Source organism: Anabrus simplex, chromosome 7 (genome assembly GCF_040414725.1).
Source record: "Anabrus simplex isolate iqAnaSimp1 chromosome 7, ASM4041472v1, whole genome shotgun sequence".
Classification (NCBI taxonomy): Eukaryota; Metazoa; Arthropoda; class Insecta; order Orthoptera; family Tettigoniidae; genus Anabrus; species Anabrus simplex.
In genome coordinates, this window is record NC_090271.1 from 346,441,460 (window position 1) to 346,464,775 (window position 23,316).

Here is a 23,316-nt window from a genome sequence, read left to right on the forward strand (position 1 = left end):
CTTTGCTTTGATGTGGCTGATGACCCCTAGATGGGTCGAAACTAGTTCCATGTAATTTTAAAATATTGTGAATATATTTTGTATTGAATAGGTGGAAACCTTTACTGTGTTGTTACTCATATGTTACTCCAACTCAATCAAAGGTCACAGAATCCCCGAAGAAATCTGGCAAGCCATCTGCCAGTTCTCCTCCGAAAAGACAGAAATGGTGGGCAAGAGCGAGAGGCCCTGACGCCCTCTTGTTCGATCACTTTCTGGAGAACCTAGTTCTCCCAGGAAGAAGACCCACTGTTCCCTATCCATGAGATCACCGTCTGCGGAGTGCCCAGTCACCTTGTCTCCTTCTCCTGAGGAGACAATGTAGACTGAACCACTTATTGTCGTGGATGGTGATGATGACAAAAAAGATACTGACAAAGACAGCGGAACCTGGCAGGTAATGAACCGAACGAAGGGCAAGAATTTGCTCTGAATTTGAAGTTTTACCTATCCACACAATGAATGGAACTGCAGTAGTTATCACTGCTGCTTAGCTGAGTTATGACAGTTGATATCCGTCTATGCGGCCTCCATAGTCTGCCTATAGGTATCTCGTTTGAGACATGGACATAACACGACTACGAGAGGATATCATCTTTATTCCAAGGACAGAGTAGCTGTGGATGATGCGCAACTGGGGGCGTTTGTACCCTAGTTCGCACAAACGTCTTCAGCGAAGAAGTACCGCTCCATACTCAGCTAGATGCAGTCGCAGTTCGCACTCCATTACCAGTAATGGCTACGGTGTGCAACGTGTACTTTCCACCGGACTACGATCTTGAAATGCCTGCAGTACAAGATTTGATCACTCAGTTGCCTCCTCCTTTCCTCATGCTGGGCGACATGAATGCCCGTAACACACTATGGAGTTCTCGGTCTTCCTGTGCTAGGGGAAGGATGGTCGAGCGACTGATCAATCTGTTTGATCTATGCGTGCTTAATATAGGGTAACTGACACATTTCAGCAGCGCACACAGCCCATTCTCACACCTTGATGTCACTTTGTGCAGCCGTGCGCTGGTTCCCCTGCTACGGTGGCAAGTACACGACGATCTCTGTGACAGTGACCACTTCCCGATAATTCTATCTCTCTTAAATCAAAGACAGTCCAAAATACCCAAGCGCTGGTTACTTCGGTGGGCAAATTGGCCAGAATTTTTGAAACGCGCAGTGATGGCCGAAGATATGCTTGAGTCTGTTGACGATCACATTTATTCCATTACTACTGGAATTTTGACTGCTGCAGAGGAAACAATTCCATCCTCGCCTGGTATTCGTCACCGGAAATAGGTCCCACGGTGGACGGACGAAACTGCAGCAGCTTACGTGATTGCTGATGGGCTTTTAAGCACTATCGTCGGAATCCAATGATGGGCAATCATATCACATTTAAGCGTCCACGCGCGAAGGCCCATTTTTTTATTTGAGAAAGTAAGAAAGGTACGTGGGAAAATTATGTGTCTTCCATGACAGCACATACTCCGTCATCACAAGTGTGGACAAAACTCCGCCGCATTGTCGGTGTACAGAATGTGCCCTCAGTCCCTGGTATCTCCATTAATGGAGATATTGTTATGGTTCCTTCAGTCATTGCTGACCACATAGCGTCACATTTTGCAGATATGTCCAACTCTGGGAGATACGACCCTGAATTTCTACCAATTAAGCGTGAAGCAGAGGCACACCATCTCTCTTTCATCTCTAGTGCTTCACATCCCTACAACGTGCCCTTCATGGAGTGGGAGTTGCGGAGTGCACTCACGCTATGCAGAGAATACGGCTCCTGGACCGGACAAAATCCATAATCAAATGCTTAAGCATTTGAACTACAGATGTCTCAAGGATATCCTCACTCTATTAAACAGAATATGGAGTGAGGGAGTGTTTCCATCTCATTGACGTGAGGGAATTGTGATACCAATTCCCAAGCCAGGTATAGATCAACTCCTGGATAGTTATAGGCCAATATGCCTTACAAATGGCCTTTGTAAGCTATTTGAAAGGATGGTGGGGCCATGGAAAAGGAAGGTCTCTTGTCTAACTACCAATGTGGGTTTCGCTCTCATCGGTCTGCCACTGATCATCTGGTCAGACTGGAGAACGCCATTCAGGAGGCCTTTCTCCGGAAGGAACACCGAGTTGCCATGTTTTTTGACCTGGAGAAAGCTTACGACACTACCTGGCGATATGGAATTCTCTACACTCTACACCAATGGGGATTTCGGGGAAACTTGCCAATGTTTATTGAGAACTTCATGTCCTTCCGGCTCTTTTGAGTCTGTGTAGGGAATGCATTTTCTCAATATTATGTTCAGGAAAATGGAGTACCTCAGGGATCTGTACTGAGTGACATGCTGTCCACAATCGCCATCAACGGCACAGCTGCTGCTGCTGGGCCCGCAGTTGTTCCATCGCTGTACGTAGACGACTTAGCTCTACATTACAGCTCCAGAAGGGTGGTGTTTGCTGAGAGACAGCTACACCAAGCTATTAACCGAGTCAACAGATGGGCCCTGCAACATGGTTTTCAATTTTCAGCGGTGAAAACCTCAGTTGTACACTTCTGTCGACGTCGGCTTGTACATCCTAAACCAGAGCTCCGCTTTGCAAAACAGTGTCTTACCAGTGGTAGACACTTGCAGATTCCTGGGTTTCCATTTTTATCAGAGACTAACATGGCAGCCCCATATCCGTCAATTGAAGGTTGCCTTCATGAAGAGACTTAACATGCTTTTCTTAGCGGCACTTCGTGGGGGGCTGACCGTGCGGTGCTGCAACGTTTTTACACGGCAATAGTCCTCTCCTGAATTGACTATGAAAGTGCGGCTTATGGCTCAGCATCAAAATCTACGCTGAGCCTTGTAGACAGTATTCACCATAGTGGAGATCAGCTGGCAACGGGAGCTTTCTGTACTAGCCCCATTCCCAGCCTACACCTTTACGGAGAAGGAGGCAGCAGTTACTGCTTACGCACGCTGCCAAAATTCGTGAAATGCTGCAGAGTTCTACCACCTTGGAATGAGGACATGCTGGCCTTTTATTCAAGGAGTTCCGGGTTCAATTCATCCTGACAGACAGGGCAACCAGCCTCAGCACTGGCAAAAGGAAGGGAAGGTCAGAGCTACGGGAAATGTAGTTGCCAACACATTGAGAGCTAGTCACTTCTACAGGGTGTTTTATTGCTCCTATAGCTTTTGTTTCAGGAGTCCCCTCTCCTGTCCTCCACCAAAAAATCATACCCCCCCCCCCCCCCCAAATATTCCTGGGTATGGCCTATTCCTCGCTGATACCACTCCTGAACTGTGCCTTTTACTAGACCACTTGGCCCTCGATTTCCTTCCCCTTAAAACATTAGCCCACTGTCTTCCCCTCCCTCTTTAATACCTGTCCTGCATTAGAATACTTAAAAAAAAATAACACACACACACACACACACTCTCTCTCTCTCTCTCTCTATGTGATAACAGAAGTGAAAACGGCTGTTAAATGCTGAAAATTTGAAGAAAAAAACCAGTGATAAAACAATAATAAAATAACTACACTAGAATAACTCACTTAAGTGTATCCTGATTACACTGAGTGACCAAACGTCATGGGAAGACACTGAATGTGATGTTAATAACAAGTTGGTCCTCTGCGAGCCCTCAAAATGGCACCAATATGGCAGAGGCATTGACTCTACAAGGTGTTGGAATCATTCTGGAGGGATCTGGACGCACTGATACCCACAATTGGTCTTGTGTAGTTGGTGCGGGGTTCATGGAGGGTACACCAGCATCGACAGCGTCCCATAAATGCTCGACTGGATTAAGATTGGGGTATCTAGAGGTCCAATCCATGGTCGTAACTTCACGGGAGTGCTCCTCCAACCTCCTGCGTGCCACTGCAGAACAGTGACGTGGTGCATTGTCCTGCTGAAAGATGGAATCCCCATCAGGGTAATCTAGGGCCAGAAAGGGATGCAGATGTTCTGAAAGAATGTCCACATAACGTGCACCTGTCAGCACTCCCTGCATGGGGACCTAATTGCGACCATGAGAACGCTGCCCAGACCAGAACTGAGCCACCTCCTGCCTGGACACAACCTTGTTGACAGCCAGGATCCATAGCTTCATGGGGCATACGCCACACTCTCAGCTCGATACAGTCGGAACCGGGATTCATTGGACCATGCCACACGCCGCTGTATGCATATATTTTTTGCTCCTACTAACTTATGGGTAACCACTGTTGTTTTCATGCCAGTAACTGTTCCTTTGGCTGTTAGTATCTGATAATCTGGTGAGCGACATCATGGTATCCTGAAATTAATCTAGCCTGTGATACTTCTGAGCCCTTTGGTTTGTTTTTAATTTGGAAATTGCTCAACTTATCTGTCTTATTATTGTTGTTTCTTTAAATTTGGTTTAAGTTACTAAAGTATAGTGGGCTTGAAGTGTGCCGCTATATATGCACCCTTGTGTGATGATGACTCGGTTATTTGACCAGTTACTAGTAACGTGTTCTCGTCCTTGTGTGGAATTTGGTGTGTTGAAACTGTTTATGTGGTGTGACTCCATCATTACTGAGCTTCTGTGTGTTTGTGCTTTGAGTGCTTGAGTGCTTTGAGTAGAGTGCATTGTCTGCATGAAGGTCCGTTCATTTCATCATCCTATCCGTGTATATGTGTGTGCCTGGGTTCGGTTAATGATTTGAGTTATCCTCTGTGTCATCTGTTTATGAGGCAGTCATCAGTTATGGTTGAGCCATGTTAGTCGGTATTAGGTTGGGATAACTAGTTGGCTTCATGCCTGAACGTTTACAGTTTTTCCTGATTTTCCCTTTCCTGATTATCGATTGTATGTGTCTGACTATTTCTGATGTGCCGGGGACCATCTTCCTTGTGTAATCTATCAACTAGTTGAGGAGTATTTATCTGGTGTCTGGCCCACTTCAAGTTTTCTTACTCGTAACTTGTCTTGCTGTCTATTTATTAACCTAACTTGTCCTTTCGCAACTTCTGGATTTGATTACACCCTGGTGTAAACTTTACTTGCTGCCTTGGTGTTTCTTAGGCCTGTTTGTTCTCTGCATTATTGGTATTGTGCACTGTCGTTGGTAACTATGTACCTGGAGCATGTATTTTTGGAAAAATTTTGCTAACCTATTGTTATTTATCTAATTCCTTTGAGTCGTGGGTTCAGTGTATTCCCTACCATATCTGCTTGTAGTTGTTGGTCTTGTGTTGTGCAAGTGAGTATCCTTTGCCTGAGAGGGGAAATGCCTCTTTGAACCTAACGGTGTGGCTCTGGATCTATGTTGGATGATTACGTTGTGATGGTACCGTGGTTTGTGTTTGGGGATATATTTTGGGATGGCACGGTGACTTCACGCCATGTTGTTGAGGATGGTCTGTGTTCCTTTAATCCCTTGTCCGGTGTGGTTTATCATGGTTGTGTTATTTCTATTGTGTTGTATAATTGGGTAATGTTGGCACCTTGGTATGGGCAGTGTCTGAGTCTGTCTTTAACTTACCTCTGTGTCCTGTGGATATGGCCATTTCTTCTTACACGAATCTGCTACTCTTGGAATTAGCTTGTTTGTTATGAGTTATGTGTCTGTTTAGTATGTCCGGGTTTCTTCCTTCCTGTCTCCGTGCATTTCCTGGTTGATCTGATGTCGTCTAGTGTTTAATATTTGCTCCTGTAAAGCTCATTTTATTTTATCTGCCACTCTATGGTATTTTTTCTCTCAGTGGATCTTCTAGTGTCTGTCGACATGGTTGCTGTCATCTTACCGCGCTATGGGTTTGCTACTCAGGTATGGGACTGGTTAGGACTCCCTTAGTCGGTACTGGAATCTTCCTGCTGATAGATTATGGGGTCTATTAGTGGTGTTCTGCCTTCTTCATGCTACTTTGAGCATTTTCCATAGACTTGCCTCGTATTCCGCCACTTATGTTTTATTTGCTTGCTCTCCTGGTGGATAGGAGAAGGTACCTGTTGCCGTACTGGGACAGTGTGATGGGAAAGTCACATATTTACAGACCAGGTAATGCCGAGACCCTGTTGGGTAACCGGTGGTGTGCGCTGTGTGGGTCATTGCTCGTTATTTTCCTTTGTGGTTTTCTGATCTGAGGTTTTCATTGTCTTTTAATTTGATTGGATGGCCATTGTGAAATGAATTGTATTTGTGGTTTTGTGTAGTAGGTTAGTTACTGATTCCAGATTGTGTCCCTCCTGTGGTTCTTCTATCCCTAATTCTGTCCTGTTAATTCCATGTTGCTTATTAGTGTCTAATGAAGTGTCAATTTCGATCTATTAGAGATTCGTTGCTCGGTATTGCTTGGCTGATCTGTTGTCAATGACAGACTATTTGCGAACCCACCATCTGGATATTTTAAGAGGTCTCCAACCGGTCCAGTCTATCTTTCCCTTGCTCGAAACATGTTTACCCTTTTAAGCCTTGGATTTTCCATATTTAATACCCTATCCTTGGTCACTTGAAGCAGGTTTTTTTTTTTTTTGCTAGGGGCTTTACGTCGCACCGACACAGATAGGTCTTATGGCGACGATGGGATAGGAAAGGCCTAGGAGTTGGAAAGAAGCAGCCGTGGCCTTAATTAAGGTACAGCCCCAGCATTTGCCTGGTGTGAAAATGGGAAACCACGGAAAACCATCTTCAGGGCTGCCGATAGTGGGATTCGAACCTACTATCTCCCGGATGCAAGCTCACAGCCGCGCGCCTCTACACGCACGGCCAACTCGCCCGGTAAAGCAGGATTTATTAGTTGCATATTGGTTGCTTGTCCTTATTCTTATTCAACTAGGTGGTGTATTTTGATGTGGGAAGTTGAACCGTTGTTATTAATATTCTTGTTAGTGTATGTTGGAATTTGAAAATGATTTATTCTACACCGTGTCGTAGTCCTGTATCTGCTAAGTTCTAAACCTTGAATTTGTTCCTACCTTTTGGATTATACCTGTGTAATAACTTCTTCTCTGGGAAAAATTTCTCCTGATCTACATCCAAGTGACTTACGTTTATCTGGTTCGGGTCAGACGTTGAACTACCTCGCTTGGTATTTCTGTGAGTATCTGGTTAGGACTTCTGTGGGGTGTTGTCATCTGGTACGGTGTTCATGGTACCTTGAGTAGCGTTTGATGTTCTCGATAATGGGTAATGGTTCAATTGTAATTTGGTTTTGTAATTTGTATAGCACGTAAGTTGCTATAGTGCATTAATATCTAGAAGGAACTCAAATTTTAAATGAATATTGTATAGCTGATTGTATTTTCGTTCATTTCGATGTAAAGGCAGGCTAGTGATCTCTTAATATATATATAATTTCATGTTTAGGGGTAGATTTCATGTCTTGAAGTTCCTGCAAAGTATCATTTACTTTAATCTTTAACCTTAAAAGTCATCTGTGACAGAGAATGAATCCTTTATCCAGTTACTTATTGACAAATTGTTATATTTCAATGTATAACGATTTCTGATCTATGGAATCCTGGAAGTTCATTTTAGCAGCCTTCACCATCTGCCGCCTTACTGACTATTACCAGTTAGTTATGTGTGATGTAAATTTTTATAGAATTCCTTTTTTTCCTTTTTGACTTGCAGATTGATATATTATGATCTATTATATAGTTTCGTAAAGCCCCTAGCAAAAAAAAAAAAAAAAAAAAATAGTTTTAGAATTATTTAGATGTGTTTGATTTTTAGTTTTAGATTATTTAATTTTTGAGTAAAACTTCGTCCTTATGGAAGCTCGAATCAACTGGGAAGTATTTGATCCTGTCAAAAATTAATAAGTGATAACTATATGTATTTAGCCATCGCACTATAGATACGATGTACAGGATTTCAACTGTCACTGAGACTGTCCCCCTTTTGCCCCCCGCCACTAAGAGATAAAAAATCTGTATAGTCACCATTCATCTCAGTGACCCAGAAAACTGTAGATTCGACACTGTTTTTGATCATTTTTATATCTCACTCCACCCCCTCACCCACACCCCAAAGGGGGCTGAACATGAACTTTAAAACATTCGGAGTATCACTAATCATTTCAGCGACCACGAAAAGTATGGATTTGATAATATTCCAGATTATTTTTATACCAGTCCCCCCGCTCCCTGCCCATAAGGGTGCTAGGGGTGTCTTACCCTCACGCGGTTTGTCTCCTGATACTAACTGATAAGTGTACCAAGTTTGGTGAAATTGCTCCAGTGGTTTAGGAGGAGATGTGTCATTTACACACACACACACACACACACACACACACACACACACACACACACACACACATCAATTTTTATATATAGTAAGAAGAAGAAGATAAGATTTTTATATATAGTTTTTCGATTAATTTTATATCTCACCCCCTTCACTCCCCACTTGGACTTGCAAAAAATCCGGAGTATTACTATTCATCTCAGAGACCCTGAAATCTATGGATTCAAAACTGTTTATAATTATTTCTATATCTCACCCCCCCCCCCTTTTACTCTCCACCTAAAAGGGGGCTGGAATTGGACTTAAAATTCTAGAGTATTACTTTTCAACTCAGCGACCCTGAAAACTATGAATTCGATACTATTCTCGATTATTATTGTAACTACCCCACTGACCCCCTCCCTTAAGGGCACTAGGGATGGCTTACCCCCACAGTGATCGTCTCCCGATAGTAAGTAATATGTGTACCAAGTTTGGTTGAAATTGCTCCAGTGGTTTAGATGTGTCATTTACACGCACACACTTCCATTTTTATATATGGTAAGATTTTTATACTCATACTTCACCCCCTTTCCATCCCCGCCCAAAGGAGTCCTATGAGTGCCTTATACAACAGTATATTTTTACCAGATATTAAGTCTTATTTGTTCCAATTTTGGTTGGCAGCTATGCTCAAATATACATACATAATCTCACCGCTCTAGAATCCTGGAGCTGACGTTGCCATGGTTACGGCAGATCATTTCTTTATCCGATTCCTAGAGCAGGGGTAGTGTGGTGCCAATATCTCTGTAACGGTTGGTTTTAGGGCCCGTAGGGCTTACCGAGTTTTCTTCTTTGCGTCAAGAGGATTATACTGAGCTTTGTCTCATCCTTATATGACAAATTTGATATTTTGCCTATATTAGCCTATTATTTTTATATTTCTCCCCCCTGCCCCCCACATCGAATTGTTTTGAAAATAAAATACAGCCCATGTTACTCACCAGCAATGTATATTTCTATAGGTGAAGAAATTTTTAAAATCGGTTCAGTAGTTTTTGAGCCTATTCGTTACAAACAAACAAAACTTTTCCTCTTTATAATATTAGTATAGATATAGACATAATCAGCTATGTGCAAAACGATAAGGAAAGGAATGTGATAGTAGCAGGTGATCTCAATTTACCAAATGTCAATTGGGAAGCTAAAGCGAACGACAGGAAGCATGACCAAAAAATGGCAAACAAGTTAATATGGGAAGGGCAGCTGATTCAGAAAGTGATGGAACTAACTAGAGGGAAGAGTATTCTGAATGTGGTGTGCTGGTAAAACCAGATGAGCTCTATCGAGAAACCGAAGTAATAGATCGAATTAGTGAACATGAAGCTGTTTTTGTCGTAGTTAAAAATAAATGTGAAAGAAATGAAGGTATTAAAATTAGTACTATTAGGCAGTACCATATGGCTGATAAAGCAGGCATGAGGAAGTTTTTAAAAAGTAACTATGATCGGTGGAAAACGGTAAATAAAAATGTAAACAGACTCTGGGATGGGTTTAAAGCAATTGTTGATGAATGTGAAAACAGGTTTGTACCTTTAGAGTTGGTAAGAAATGGTAAGATCCACCATATTATAACAGGAAAGTATAGAGACTAAGAAGGAGGTGCAGGTTGGAAAGAAAGAGAAATGGCTGTGGAAGTAAGGAGAAATTGAAGGAACTTACTAGGAAATTGAATCTAGCAAAGAAGTCAGCTAAGGATACCATGATGGCAAGCATAATTGGCCATACAAATTTTAGTGAAAAATGGAAGGGTATATATATGTACTTTAAGGCAGAAACAGGTTCCACGAAGGACATTCCAGGAATCATTAATGAACAAGGTAAGTGTGTATGCGAGGATCTTCAAAAGGCAGAAGTATTCAATCAGCAGTACGTAAAGATTGTTGGTTACAAGGATAATGTCCAGAAATGAAATGAATTGTCGTATGGCTTTTAGTGCTCGGATATCCCAGGACGGGTTCGGCTCGCCAAGGTGCAGGTCTTTCTATTTGACTCCCGTAGGCGACCTGCGCGTTGTGATGAGGATGAAATGATGATGAAGACAACACATACACCCAGGTCCCAATCCGTAGGAATTAACCAATTAAGGTTAAAATCCCTTACCTGGCCGGGAATTGATCCCGGGACCCTCTGAACCGAAGGCCAGTGCGCTGACCGTTCAGCCAACAAGTCATAATGACCAGATAGAGGAGAAGACTAATGCTAAAGAAGTATTAAAATTTACCTATGATGACAATGGCATTTACAGTAATATCCAAAAGTTGAAAACTAAAAAAAGCGGTTGGAATGGATAAGATTCCTGGGGATATATTACCATAACTGAAGTACTTATTTGATTATTGTTTGCATGAAGGAGCTATACCAAATGAATGGAGAGTTGCTATAGTAGCCCCTGTGTATAAAGGAAAGGGTAATAGACGTAAACCTGAAAATTACAAGCCAGTCAGTTTGACATGCATTGCATGTAAGCTTTGGGAAAGCATTCTTTCTGATTATATTAGACATGTTTGTGAAATTAATAACTGGTTTGATAGAAGGCAGTTTGGGTTTAGGAAAGGTTATTCCACTGAAGCTCAACTTGTAGGATTCCAGCAAGATATAGCAGATATCCTGGATTCAGGTCAAATGGACTGTATTGCAATTGACCTATCTAAGGCATTTGATAGGGTAGATCATGGGAGACTACTGGCAAAAATGAGTGCTACTGGACTAGAAAAAAGAGTGACTGAATGGATGGCTATATTTCTAGAAAATAGAACTCAGAGAATTAGAGTAGGCAAAGCTTTATCTGACCCTGTAATAATTAAGAGGGGAATTCCTCAAGGCAGTATTATTGGACCTGAGACAGCGGTTTTGTAGTCGTGAGACGACTAACTTTGAAAGGACAAGAGTAGGCCGGGATATAAATCTACATATTGTGAGGCAAGAAGCCGGTAGCACTGACAGACGTTCGGGGAGCTAATACTTCGTAAGAAGAGCCATTAGCGCCAATAAGATATGTGAATAAAACAGACGAGCCCTGAGATGGCCTAATTATGTCGCCAGAGATTCAGATTGTGATGAAGGCTTATGTTTATTTGCTTCTCTGCCTCTTAGCAGCAGGAAATGGCTTGTTTTATTGTTAGCCCAGAGGGCTAGCATTGTGTGCGAAAGGCACGTAGGCGAGCAGGGCCCGGATTTCGGCAGTCGCAGTGTGTAGTCCTGTTACATTTGAAGCCCTGGCAAATGGCAAGGTCTGACAGGTGGTAACTTCCCCTTTCGTTTGATTTGTTCATTCAGTAGCCCCTCTGGAATCTCTGTCATTGCGTCCCGAGGCTCGCCAAGTAGGCGTGGCATATATGTGACTTCCCAGAGTCCAGCAGACATATAATGCCAATGATATCACAAGTGTATTTCCATGTGTTCTATTTCAGGAAGTGCGACCGGGTTTCGTTTTTGACTTGTGTATATATTTTCTTGTTTGTCTTGTCATTTTGTTTTCGTGTGTGTGTGCAACGTTGATTGAGTGACAGCACGTGCTGTAATGGGTCGGAGGCTCAACCTTCTCCACTTGCGTCCGGGTTGGTCCCATGATTTAGACTCTGTGCCTTTTTGGGGTTTATTGGAGTCAGTCCCAAGACTGTGTTTGATATTTTATGTTTACCGACATGATCAGAATATTTGTGTGTATATAGATTGCCGTGACATTGCTAGTTTGATTATGGTGTATCATCATAAATGTATAGATTGATTTAAGGCTATTTGCCAAGTGTAGATAAATTCATCTGATTAACTCAGCGTAATTAAATACGAGCCATCCGATATTCACCAATTATGAAAGACTTATTTTTGGGTTCATAACCCTTATCACGACATTCACTCCTGTGATGTCGAGTTTCCATTGTAAATTCTTGATTTATTTGTCACCGTATTTTGCCATGTGTTATTAGCATATTAAAGTTTGTGTCTGACCCTTACGTACGTGACTTCTCATTTAAATATAATACGTAGTCTTGCTCCTGTCCTAAGTCATTTTAAGTAAATTTTAGTCAGATTTTTCACCCACTTTTTCTACCGGACCACTGAGCTAGGCCAAGGCACAAGGACAGGGTAAGGTTCTTGCAGTGGTGTCTCAATGGCACTAGCCATCAGCAAGGGCTAAAGAGGTTTCATTCCGGGAAGGTTTTTCTTTTAAACACAAGGATGTTTGCAATCAAATAAAAATTGAGTTGTTATTCCTTTGAATTATGTTTGTTGTTTCATTTTTATACAAACATTATGTTTAATTGTAAAATTTCTGTAATATCCTGGTAAAATGCCCTTCAACGAATCACGTATTAACTGGGACCTCACATCAATGTAACACTTCCAGTATGCCAAAATATTATATAGCACTAGCCCAGCTAAGCGTAAGGATGTGGCGACCCCATCGCCCAGTGGGTAACCACTGCAATCAGCCTCCCGAGTATTGGCAGGTAAACCATAGACTTAACTGACATGAGGAAATGCGTGTCAGGCACTGACCATCTAGTGCATAACAAAGTATCAACGCGAAGATCCAGGGTAGGCCTAGCAAGCCCGTGGTAGCGTTTTCGAATTGCTTTCAACAATCAAACGAGCCTCGGATGGAGATAAAAATTAATACCGAAATTGACAAAGTCTTCGAGCAGATCTGGCAGGTATGACAGCCAACATGGCTCTAATGAAAGACAGATATGTCCGAAGAACAATGTAAGAATTGGGACTATGAATATTTTGACCCTGACTGGAAAAACTGAAAAACTTATCGATATGATGAAGAGGAAAAATCTATCCATATTGGGAATGAGTGAAACAAAATGGACAAAGGCAGGTAGCAAGATTCTCAGAGAAGGCTACAAATTAGTATGGAGTGGACGCGAGGAAGAGGCCAGAAATGGTGTAGCTTTCCTGATAACAAAAGACATGGACGCCATTACCGAAGTCTCCTATAAGAATGATAGGATAATTAAATTATCTATACAGCTGGAGTCCACAAATTACACAGTCATGCAGGTATATGCACCACAGGTTGGATGTAGTGCTCAAGAGAAGGAACAGTTCTGTCAAGATCCAGAAGATATAATTGATGAAGAAAATGTCATCATCATTGGGGACAAGTTGGGACAGACAGAATTGGTTATGAGGAAATCATTGGACCACATGGGTTTGGGAACAGAAAAACTGCTTTATTTGTGCAGAAGAAATGGACTGATCATCAAAAATACCTTCTTCTAAAAACAAGACAGTCACAAGATAACAAGATATAGCTGGGATGGAAAACATAAGCCTCTCATCAACTATATCATCACTAACAAAGGAGGAGGGAAATATGTAACTGATGTCAAAGTTATCCCCAGTGAGAGTATGGACAGTGATGATAGATTATTGACTGCAGACCTAAATCATGTGGCTAACACAACACCGAAGAAAAGAAAAAGAAAAGAAAACCTAAAGTGATGACTTGGAAATTAAAAGAAGCCAAGCTGAAGGAAGAATATAAAATAAGGATACAGACACTTACCAAAAGGGGAAATGAATACAGTAGAAGAAGAATGGAAAATTCTTAAGGATACTTTGGTGGGTGAAGCTAAAGACGTGTGTGGAGTATCAGGATGGACCATGAAAGAAAATGAGACACCTTGGTGGAATGACAGAGTCAGATTGGCTATAAAAGAGAGAAATTGGGCAAAAAAAAGATGCTAGACAAAGAAAAGCAAAGAGATGCACAAGATCCAGGTGGCCAAGAAATGACTAAACTACAGGAACTCTGCAGGGCAAAAAAACTTACAGCTAAGAGGATAGTAAGAGAAGAGAAAGAGAAAAAATGGAATGAGTTTGTGGAAAAATTGGAAGAGGACAGCAGAGGAAACAAGAAACTTCTTTACAGAGTAATTAAAAACAAGCGAAATAACCTAGAAGACATCAAGGTAATAGAGCAGGACAATGGATCAGTAGTACGAGAGGAAGAGGAATCAGGAGAGAATTCAAGACTTTCTTTGACAAGCTCCTGAATGGAGAGGATCAAATGTAATTCGAAACAGAGAAGAATCTGGAAAAAGTGAAGAGCCCAAAATTATAGAGAATAGACTACAAGAAACTGTAGAACCACTTTGGGAAGAGGAACAATATGGCTTTAGGCCTGGAAGATCAACAACAGATCTTATATTTGCTGTCAGGATGCTGATGGAAAAACATTGGGAAAAAGAGAAGCCTTTATATCTACTGTTCCTTGACATCGAAAAGGGCTATGACAGCATACCAAGGGAGCTTATTTGGGAGTGCCTGAGAAAGCTCAAAGTTCGAGAGAGTCTAATTTCAAAAGTTTAGGTGCTTTACGAGAAAACCAGAAGCTGTGTACAAGTCGGTTCTGGACTGTCAGACTGGTTTGAGACAAAAAGGGGAGTACAACAAGGTAGTGCTTTGTCGCCCCTATTATTTATCACTGTAATGTATACCATATTAAAGGCGCTAAAAGAAAAGGGGCAACAAGACTTAAAAGCATTTGCATTTGCAAATGATGTAGTAATTTGGGGTAACTCAGAGAAAGATGTAGAAGAGAGACTGCAGGGGTGGAGTCAGGAGTTTGAGAGATATGGATTAAACATCAACAAGGCTAAAACGGTGGTGTTGAAGGTACAGAAGGGTGACAATCAGCTAGAAATCATGCTAAATGGCACTAAGCTGGACAGTGTCACAGAATTTAAGTACTTGGTTAGTATAATGTCCAAGGATAATTTAGCTAAATATGTAAACAGTCGAATCAGCAAAGCAATACATTTTTACCACCAAGTACTACTATGGGATAAACAAGTACCAATCAAAACCAAGATGACACCCCTATCCTCACATACAGCCTGGAAACCGCTACATTAACAAGAAAGGACAACTCGAAACTCCAAGCAGCAGAAATGAAGTTCCTACGCACAATGATCCAGAAAACCAGGAGGGATAAAATCAGGAATGAAAAAGTCAGAGAAGACGTAGGACTAGAAGACTCCTTACTCCAGAAGATCCAAAAGGCAAAACTGAAGTGATTTGGTCATGTGAAAAGAATGAGTGCCAACAGGTCTGCAAGAAAGGAGTATGAAAGAGAAATCAGGGGAAAGAGACCAGTGGGCAGACCTGGAGAAAAATGGACAGACTTAGTGAAGAAGGATGTAGAGGAAAGATGTCAGGATTGGGACCGGATTGTAAACGAAGAATGGCTCATGGACAGAACAAAATGGAAGGGGCTTATATACCATACCTGGGAAACGAGGTGGTCAACGATGATGATGATGATGACTAGCCCAGCTGCAACACAGACCGTGTATCAGTGCTCCTCACGAAATGTATAGAAAAATGTTATTATTCAGTGTTTGTGTATGAGACAGATTACGATTAACAATTTTTTTCACATCGTCTCTTCACTGTTGGTACTTTTCTGGGGCTGTTGTGAAATTCTCCCAGGTCCATAAATCTCTCTTGGTAGCTATCGGTGTGCACTGGCATCAATTTCTATGATTTCATCTAATTCAAGGAATTCTGAAGTGAGAGAAGGGGTAACCATGCAGTGGTCACAGTAATGTTCTGTAGAAGGAGATAAGTTTAAAGGGCGCAGCTAACATCCTACGTAACTCAAAGGATCAGGCTAGTATGGAATGACAAATTCTGCTGTTTGCCTTATAGGTTGACCTGGAATCACATTTGTGGCAACCTTTCTGCTACTTACACATGCATCTATGTTATTCACATCAAGTGAACGGCCTACTGTCCATCTTCCGATTCGTCCAGTTGACCAAGACGTCAGAGTACGTTATCGCTCTTAGTGTACTGTGCGACTTCAGAAGCGCGCTTAGGCTTGAGAGACGCATCTTGTGAGAAGTTCTTGGGCTTCTCGAGACAAGCTCTCTCATTTCCCATCCCTACTTTTCCATAAGACAGGACAAGTCAGGAATAGGCAGGAACTCTTAGTTAACATAGGCCCCATCACTGAATGAGATGTTGGATGTATTCCACTGCAGTCACCTCGTGGAAGGTTCACAGCTGACGTCTTCCTTCTTTTATACATCAATCTTCTCAAATGTTATTTATGTTCCCTTCTTCCATAGCACCGTATATTGCTATATATTTATTTTATACTATCTGAAATTAGAGTAGTACTGACTCTGTTGGGCATAAACCACTATAACACTGACATTACTGTCAATATATTTTGAGAGGGAGATAACAGAAAGTAGTATTACAAAAGACCAGTGAATTTCTTCTCTTTTATTGATATTTATGAATGCTAACAGCTGGTTAAATAATAGTGAGGAGATGATAAATGGTACAAAAATAATTTTCATAAGAAGCCAAACTGACATAAAAATTTAATTTTATGATATCAATTAAATCTAGTAAGAAAAAAGAGAGAAGAACAGCTTACTGGAATAATTTATTTCAAATTCATTAGAAAAATAGTCTATAGGCCTACTTACTGTATTATTATATATTTAATATTTTGTACATATGTAGCTAATATTTCATTTCAGTGATGTCATTTCGTTGTTATGTGTGCAGTTCACTAGATGACGAGTTCTGCGAGCATGCGCCAAAACTTTTGACAAGTTGTCCATACCTGTCAACTGGCTGTGTCAAACTTGAAGCTGAAGGTGAATTGTGTTCCTGCACTCTAGTTTTTATATTGTACAGTACTAGATTACTTGGCAGGACATGTAGAACAAGAGATCTTCAAATCATATTAAGAAAAGTTCTATAGAAATATTCTGCAAATTGTATCTTACTATACGAGGTCTAGTCATTTAATTCCCATGCTTGTGTGGAACATCATTAACGTGCTAGGAGTGCTGACGAGCAGTTTGTTCTCTGCAAATAGTGATAATGTTATTTGCTTTACGTCCCACTAACTACTTTTTAAGGTCTTCGGAGACGCCGAGGTGCCGGAATTTAGTCCCGCAGGAGTTCTTTTACGTGCCAGTAAATCTACCGACACGGGGCAAATAGTGAGATGGACAGCGTATTTGCATCAAATTCTCCTTCAGCCTAGGGCAGGGATGGCGAACCTATGCCACGCGTGTCACTAGGTGACACGCGGACACAATTTCGGTGGCACGCCACATGAACATAATATTTTATATATACGTCTCGTACTACAGACAGTGCACATCTTACAGTGTTTCACGTGTAAGAAATACATATCGAAAATCTAAATACTAGTTCCATTCGGACATGCAATATGGCAACACTGCTACACTGATAGGTCCGAAAGTCAAGTGAGATAGTGTCATTTTCTGGTGGTTTTGTATGCGGACATCGCAAATATGTTTTCGGTGTCGAAAAAAACAGAAACTTAACAAAGGTGGTGACCGTCTTTTTCAAGAACTCTGGCCACGGGAATTCGGACTGTTAAAAAGATGTGTTGCCTGTGTTCGAAAACAGTTGTATCCCCCACATATAATGTAAAGCGCAATTTTGAGACTGGTCATTCAAATGTTTGTTCCATTTCACATGAAGAAAGAAGAGAGTTCGTTTCACAAAATATCCAGCATTACACAAACAAACTAGTTCTTTTGTATCATCTTTCCGGCCAAGGAATAAAATCAGTGCGGCTGTATAGTACAGCATGCATGAGAAACAGATTTCTGACGGTGAGTTGTTGAAAGAAAGTTTCTTTTTGACGTCCGACACATCATTTGAAAACTTTCCTAACAAACAACTACTAATTAATGTGATTAAAGGAATGCCAGCCAGCTGAACTGCTGTCAAGGATAAAAATGAGTGAAGAAGTTTCGGAGTCCGCCTCTGTGGTGTAGTGGTTAGCATGATTAGCTGCCACCCCCGGAGCTCCGGGTTCGATTCCCGGCTCTGCCACGAAAATCTGAAAAGTGGTACGAGGGCTGGAACGGGGTCCACTCAGCCTCGCGAGGTCAACTGGGTAGAGGTGGGTTCGATTCCCACCTCAGCCATCCTCGAAGTGGTTTTCCGTGGTTTCCCACTTTTCCTCCAGGCGAATGCCGGGATGGTACCTAACCTAAGGCCACGGACTCTTCCTTCCCCCTTCCTTGTCTATCCCTTCCAATCTTCCCATCCCTCCACAAGGCCCCTGTTCAGCATAGCAGGTGAGGCCGCCTGGGCGAGATACTGGTCATTCTCCCCAGTTGTATCCCCCGACCAAGAGTTTGAAGCTCCAGGACACTGCCCTTGAGACGGTAGAGGTGGGATCCCTCGCTGAGTCCGAGGGAAAAGCCGAACCTGGAGGGTAAACAGATGATGATGATGATGATGATGATGATGAAGTAGTTTCAGAGCAGTTGAAAGCTAATTTGGATAACTCCCACATATATGCAGTATGTTTTGATGAAAGCATGAATGTGACCTTACAAACAAGGATAGCTGTTTTTTTTCTTTTTTTTAGATTTCCTTATGGAAATGTGATGAGGGAGAAATTAGTTTAATTGTTGAGCGTACAAACTACAACATGGGAAGATAATGAAGCTAATGGAGGAAGTGAAGTCCATTCGCAATATCAGTACTTTAGATTTTTATATCTAATATTTTTTTACAATTTGTTTTACGTCGCACTGACACAGACAGGACTTGTGGCGACGATGAGATAGGCTTACTAGTGGGTAGGAAACCGCCGCGGCCCCACGGAATTTCCCATGGGAATCAACATCTGTATTATCTGATGGCCAGGCAGGAATCTATTTTTGGAAATTGAGACATAGCTCTCGTAGTGCATTGGTACTGCTGGTGGCTTCAAATAGCCTATGCAGTGGCCTCCACGGTATGCACTAGCCTTGCGTCTTGGGTGGTGTGCTAAGTCCCAACTGATGAGCCTAACTTAGCACACGAGGGCGAAACGCAGGCAACCAAGAATGAGTTAGCTGGAAAATTTATAATGTCCAATAACGGACCATTATATTGGTATTATAAATTTACTCATTCGGGACAAATATTTTAAATTCCCCATGGGAATCAACATCTGTATTATGAAACATAATCGAGAAATTGAAAGGAAGTTGCGAGGGGGGGAGGGTTGTAGGTTGTAGACATCCCTTAATGGAAATGGAAAACAACAAGTGGCACAGTCAACATATGAGAATAATAAACCAGAGTTAAAATGGCACACTAGTTGGAAAAGGTTCGCCATCCCTGGCCTAGGGAATATAGCTTCAGAATGCGGAGGACAGCATTTGGGGAGCGGGATATGGGACTTCCCTCTAACGTTGCCCTTGTTGCCCAGTGCCCACTTCAATGCCAGAGAATGCATCAGCCTATACCTGAAGACAGTCAGTTAATGCTGCTTCCTCTGTCGTGAAGTTTTGAAATATCAACACGGGAATGTGAGGAGCACCACATGAAACAACATCTCACTCACTCACCTGACTCAACAGCTTTTGGATAACGATAATATATCTCTGGAGCTACATCCTTAGAACTTCTTTCTTTCCCAGAAGTGAAAATGCAGCTAAGGCAGCAAAAATTTCAGAGTGGAGGAAATTCAGAGCAGTCTGTTTTGAATACGCTACAAGAAAATTACTTTCTTGAATGCTTCCCATGGTGGCAATGCCACAGGAATGAACGTCTAGCTTCACTTTGAAAGTGATGGGGGTCAATAATATCTAATGTACACAATTAACTATTTATGAGATGAGCCCAGGAATTTACTGACTTGACCTCGTATATTCACAATATTTGTTTGAGTTCATAATTTTATTTTTGTTCTTACAGTAACTCAATATTCATATAAACTGGCAGGTGGTAAAAATGCTAAAGATTGGGACGGAAATGATCCTCGCTGGACTGCTGTTCCATTCACTAAGAAAGTCGTGGTGAGGAAATGTTCAAATACCTACGCCCGTTACAGCCACGAGTTGGGATGCCACACACCGGTTCTATCCAACGACAAGGACAGAGCACGGGTGTGTTACTGTGAAGAAAATCTCTGTAATAAACAATGGACACTAAACACTAGTCACTTACTAGTTATAATATGCATAACTTTGCTATTCATCATGGAGTTTTAGTTCATTTGTCAAGTGAGAAATTCTCAATAACAAGTTTCTAATCAATTTCCAGAAGGTGAATACACTGGGATTTTTGTTGTGAAAAGCCAAAACACTCTTTCTCAACATATACACCTGAAATCCTGTAACCACTGTACTCTTCTGTATCTTTTAATATAATAAAATATCATATAATTAAAAACCTCTATTTGTGATGCTATGGTCTTTTCAGTTTTGAGTCAGTTAATCTATTTTTCTGTCAGTCAAAATTAGTGCATGTACAGTACTGTAATTAAAAACAGGATGACATGTTTCGTTCTTGACAGATTCTGTGTCCGGCTCGACGGGTAAATAGCGCGCTCGCCTTTGGTCCCAGACGGGTCGAGTTGGTTAATTCTGATGGCTTGTGCCATGTACATGGAGCTCCAGGTCACCAAGGCTTCTTCGGAGACCAAGAAGAAGATCAGATGCTATCAATTCTTCCCAGCTACGCATAACAATCAGAACAACCAGGAAGACTATCCAAACCAGGTGTTTTCAAACTCTCCAGGTTTGGGGGCTTAACAGTCAGAGAGAGAAGCGAATCTATATAAGCAAGATCAGCGAAATGTTCAGCCTATTGTGCGAGAATATTACGAGGCTCATTGACTCTGCGTCTTCTATCTCATGAGTGTATCAGAACAGTTAGCTTCTTGGTCCAAAAATAGTTCTCAAGCTTTCATAAAGCTTCCAATATCGTGTGTATCAGCCAGGCGTTGAAGTGCAACCGCTCTTGTTGTCCGCCACTGATTTCACCTTTAGCTCCTGCTGGATCCTTCTGTGCAGTTCAACATCTGTTGTGTATTTTAGAACATCTTCTGCATTATCAAAGAGTTTCCATAGCTCGACATCAGAATCATCAAACCAATCCTGGTTCTTCTTCTGTGGTCTACGAATAACTCGACAAGCAATTCATGCAGTGTTCTACCATTGCGAATCCTCGTGAGTTGATGTGCTTTCAGTACAGAGTTGTGTAGACTCAGAATCTTTCTGGTATGATTCCAGTGAATTAGTTTTATCAATGGACAGTCTTTGTGGAATTTTGTGCTCTGATCTATACGGGACTTGAATACTAACCTCATGTTGTACCTTTAAGGGTGGTAAGGAATGGTAAAGACCCACCTTATTATAATACAAAAGTAAAGAGACTAAGAAGGAGGTGCAGGTTGGAAAGAAATAGAGTTAGAAACGGCTCTGGAAGTAAGGAGAAATTGAAAGAACTTACTAGAACATTGAATCTAGCAAAGAAGGCAGCTAAGGATAACATGATGGCAAGCATAATTGGCAGTCATACAAATTTTAGTGAAAAATGGAAGGGTTTGTATAGGTATTTTAAGGCAGAAACAGGTTCCAACAAGGACATTCCAGGAATAATTAATGAACGAGGAGAGTGTGTATGCGAGGATCTTCAAAAGGCAGAAGTATTCAGTCAGCAGTATGTAAAGATTGTTGGTTACAAGGATACAAGGATAATCTCCATAAAGAGGAGGAGACTAAGGCCAAAGAAGAATTAAAATTTACATATGATAGCAATGACATTTACGATAAGATACAAAAGTTGAAAACTAGAAAAGCAGCTGGAATTGATCAGATTTCTGGGGATATACTAAAGACAATGGGTTGGGATATAGTACCATATCTGAAGTACTTATTTGATTATTGTTTGGCCGAAGGAGCTATACCAGATGAATGGAGAGTTGCTATAGTAAGCCCTGTGTATAAAGGAAAGGGTGATAGACATAAAGCTGAAAATTACAGGCCAGTACGATTGACGTTAATTGTATGTAAGCTTTGGGAAGGCATTCTTTCTGATTATATTAGACATGTTTTTGAAATTAATAACTGGTTCGATAGAAGGCAGTTCGGTTTTAGGAAAGGTTATTCCATTGAAGCTCAACTTGTAGGATTCCAGCAAGACATAGCAGATATCTTGAATGCTGGAGGTCAAATGGACTGTATCGCGACTGACCTGTCTAAAGCATTTGATACGGTGGATCACGGGAGACTACTGGCAAAAATGAGCGCAATTAGACTAGACAAAAGAGTGACAGAATGGGTTGCTGTATTTATAGAAAATAGATCTCAGAGAATTAGAGTAGGTGAAGCTTTATCTGACCCTGTAATAATAAAGAGGGGAATTCCTCAAGGCAGTATTATTGGTCCTTTATGTTTTCTTATATATATAAATGATATGAGTAAAGCAGTGGAATCGGAGGTAAGGCTTTTTGCAGATGATGTTATTCTCTATAGAGTAATAAATAAGTTACAAGTTTGTGAGCAACTGCAGAGTGACCTCGAAAATGTGAGATGGACAGCAGGCAATGGTATTTTGATAAACGGGGTTAAAAGTCAGGTTGTGAGTTTTACAAATAGGAAAAGTCCTCTCAGTTTTAATTACTGCGTTGATGGGGTGAAAGTTCCTTTTGGGGATCATTGTAAGTATCTAGGTGTTAATATAAGGAAAGATCTTCATTGGGGTAATCACATAAATATGATCGTAAATAAAGGGTACAGATCTCTGCACATGGTTATGAGGGTGTTTAGGGGTTGTAGTAAGGATGTAAAGGAGAGCGCATATAAGTGGCTCTGGTAAGACCCCAACTAGAGTATGGTTCCAGTGTATGGAACTCTCACCAGGATTACCTGATTCAAGAACTGGAAAAAATCCAAAGAAAAGCAGCTCGATTTGTTCTGGGTGATTTCCGACAAAAGAGTAGCGTTACAAAAATGTTGCAAAGATTGGGTTGGGAGGAAATGAGAGAAAGAAGAAGAGCTGCTCGACTAAGTGGTATGTGATACAAATTCTTATAATTTTGTTAATTACCACCTATTCAATACAATAAACATAACATAAACTTACATATTTATTAAGAGTATTATGAGTAGTTCTCAAGAGGCTAGGAGTAACACTAGACAATTACGCAGCAGAATGAAAAATAGAAAAAAAGAAAAAAGGAGCGAAACATGTAACACATCAACATCTTAA

The 23,316-nt window shown here is 41.3% G+C and overlaps 1 long non-coding RNA gene across 1 annotated transcript in view; it reads left to right on the forward strand.

The window, feature by feature from the left end:
* LOC136877648 (uncharacterized) overlaps window positions 1-20,041 on the forward strand; it is a 183,993-nt gene extending 163,952 nt beyond the window's left edge. The window contains exons 2-3 of the long non-coding RNA XR_010860789.1: window positions 16,843-16,934; window positions 20,017-20,041. This is a non-coding gene — a long non-coding RNA (uncharacterized lncRNA). The remainder of the gene's footprint in view (window positions 1-16,842; window positions 16,935-20,016) is intronic.
* The last annotated feature ends 3,275 nt before the right edge of the window (window positions 20,042-23,316 follow it).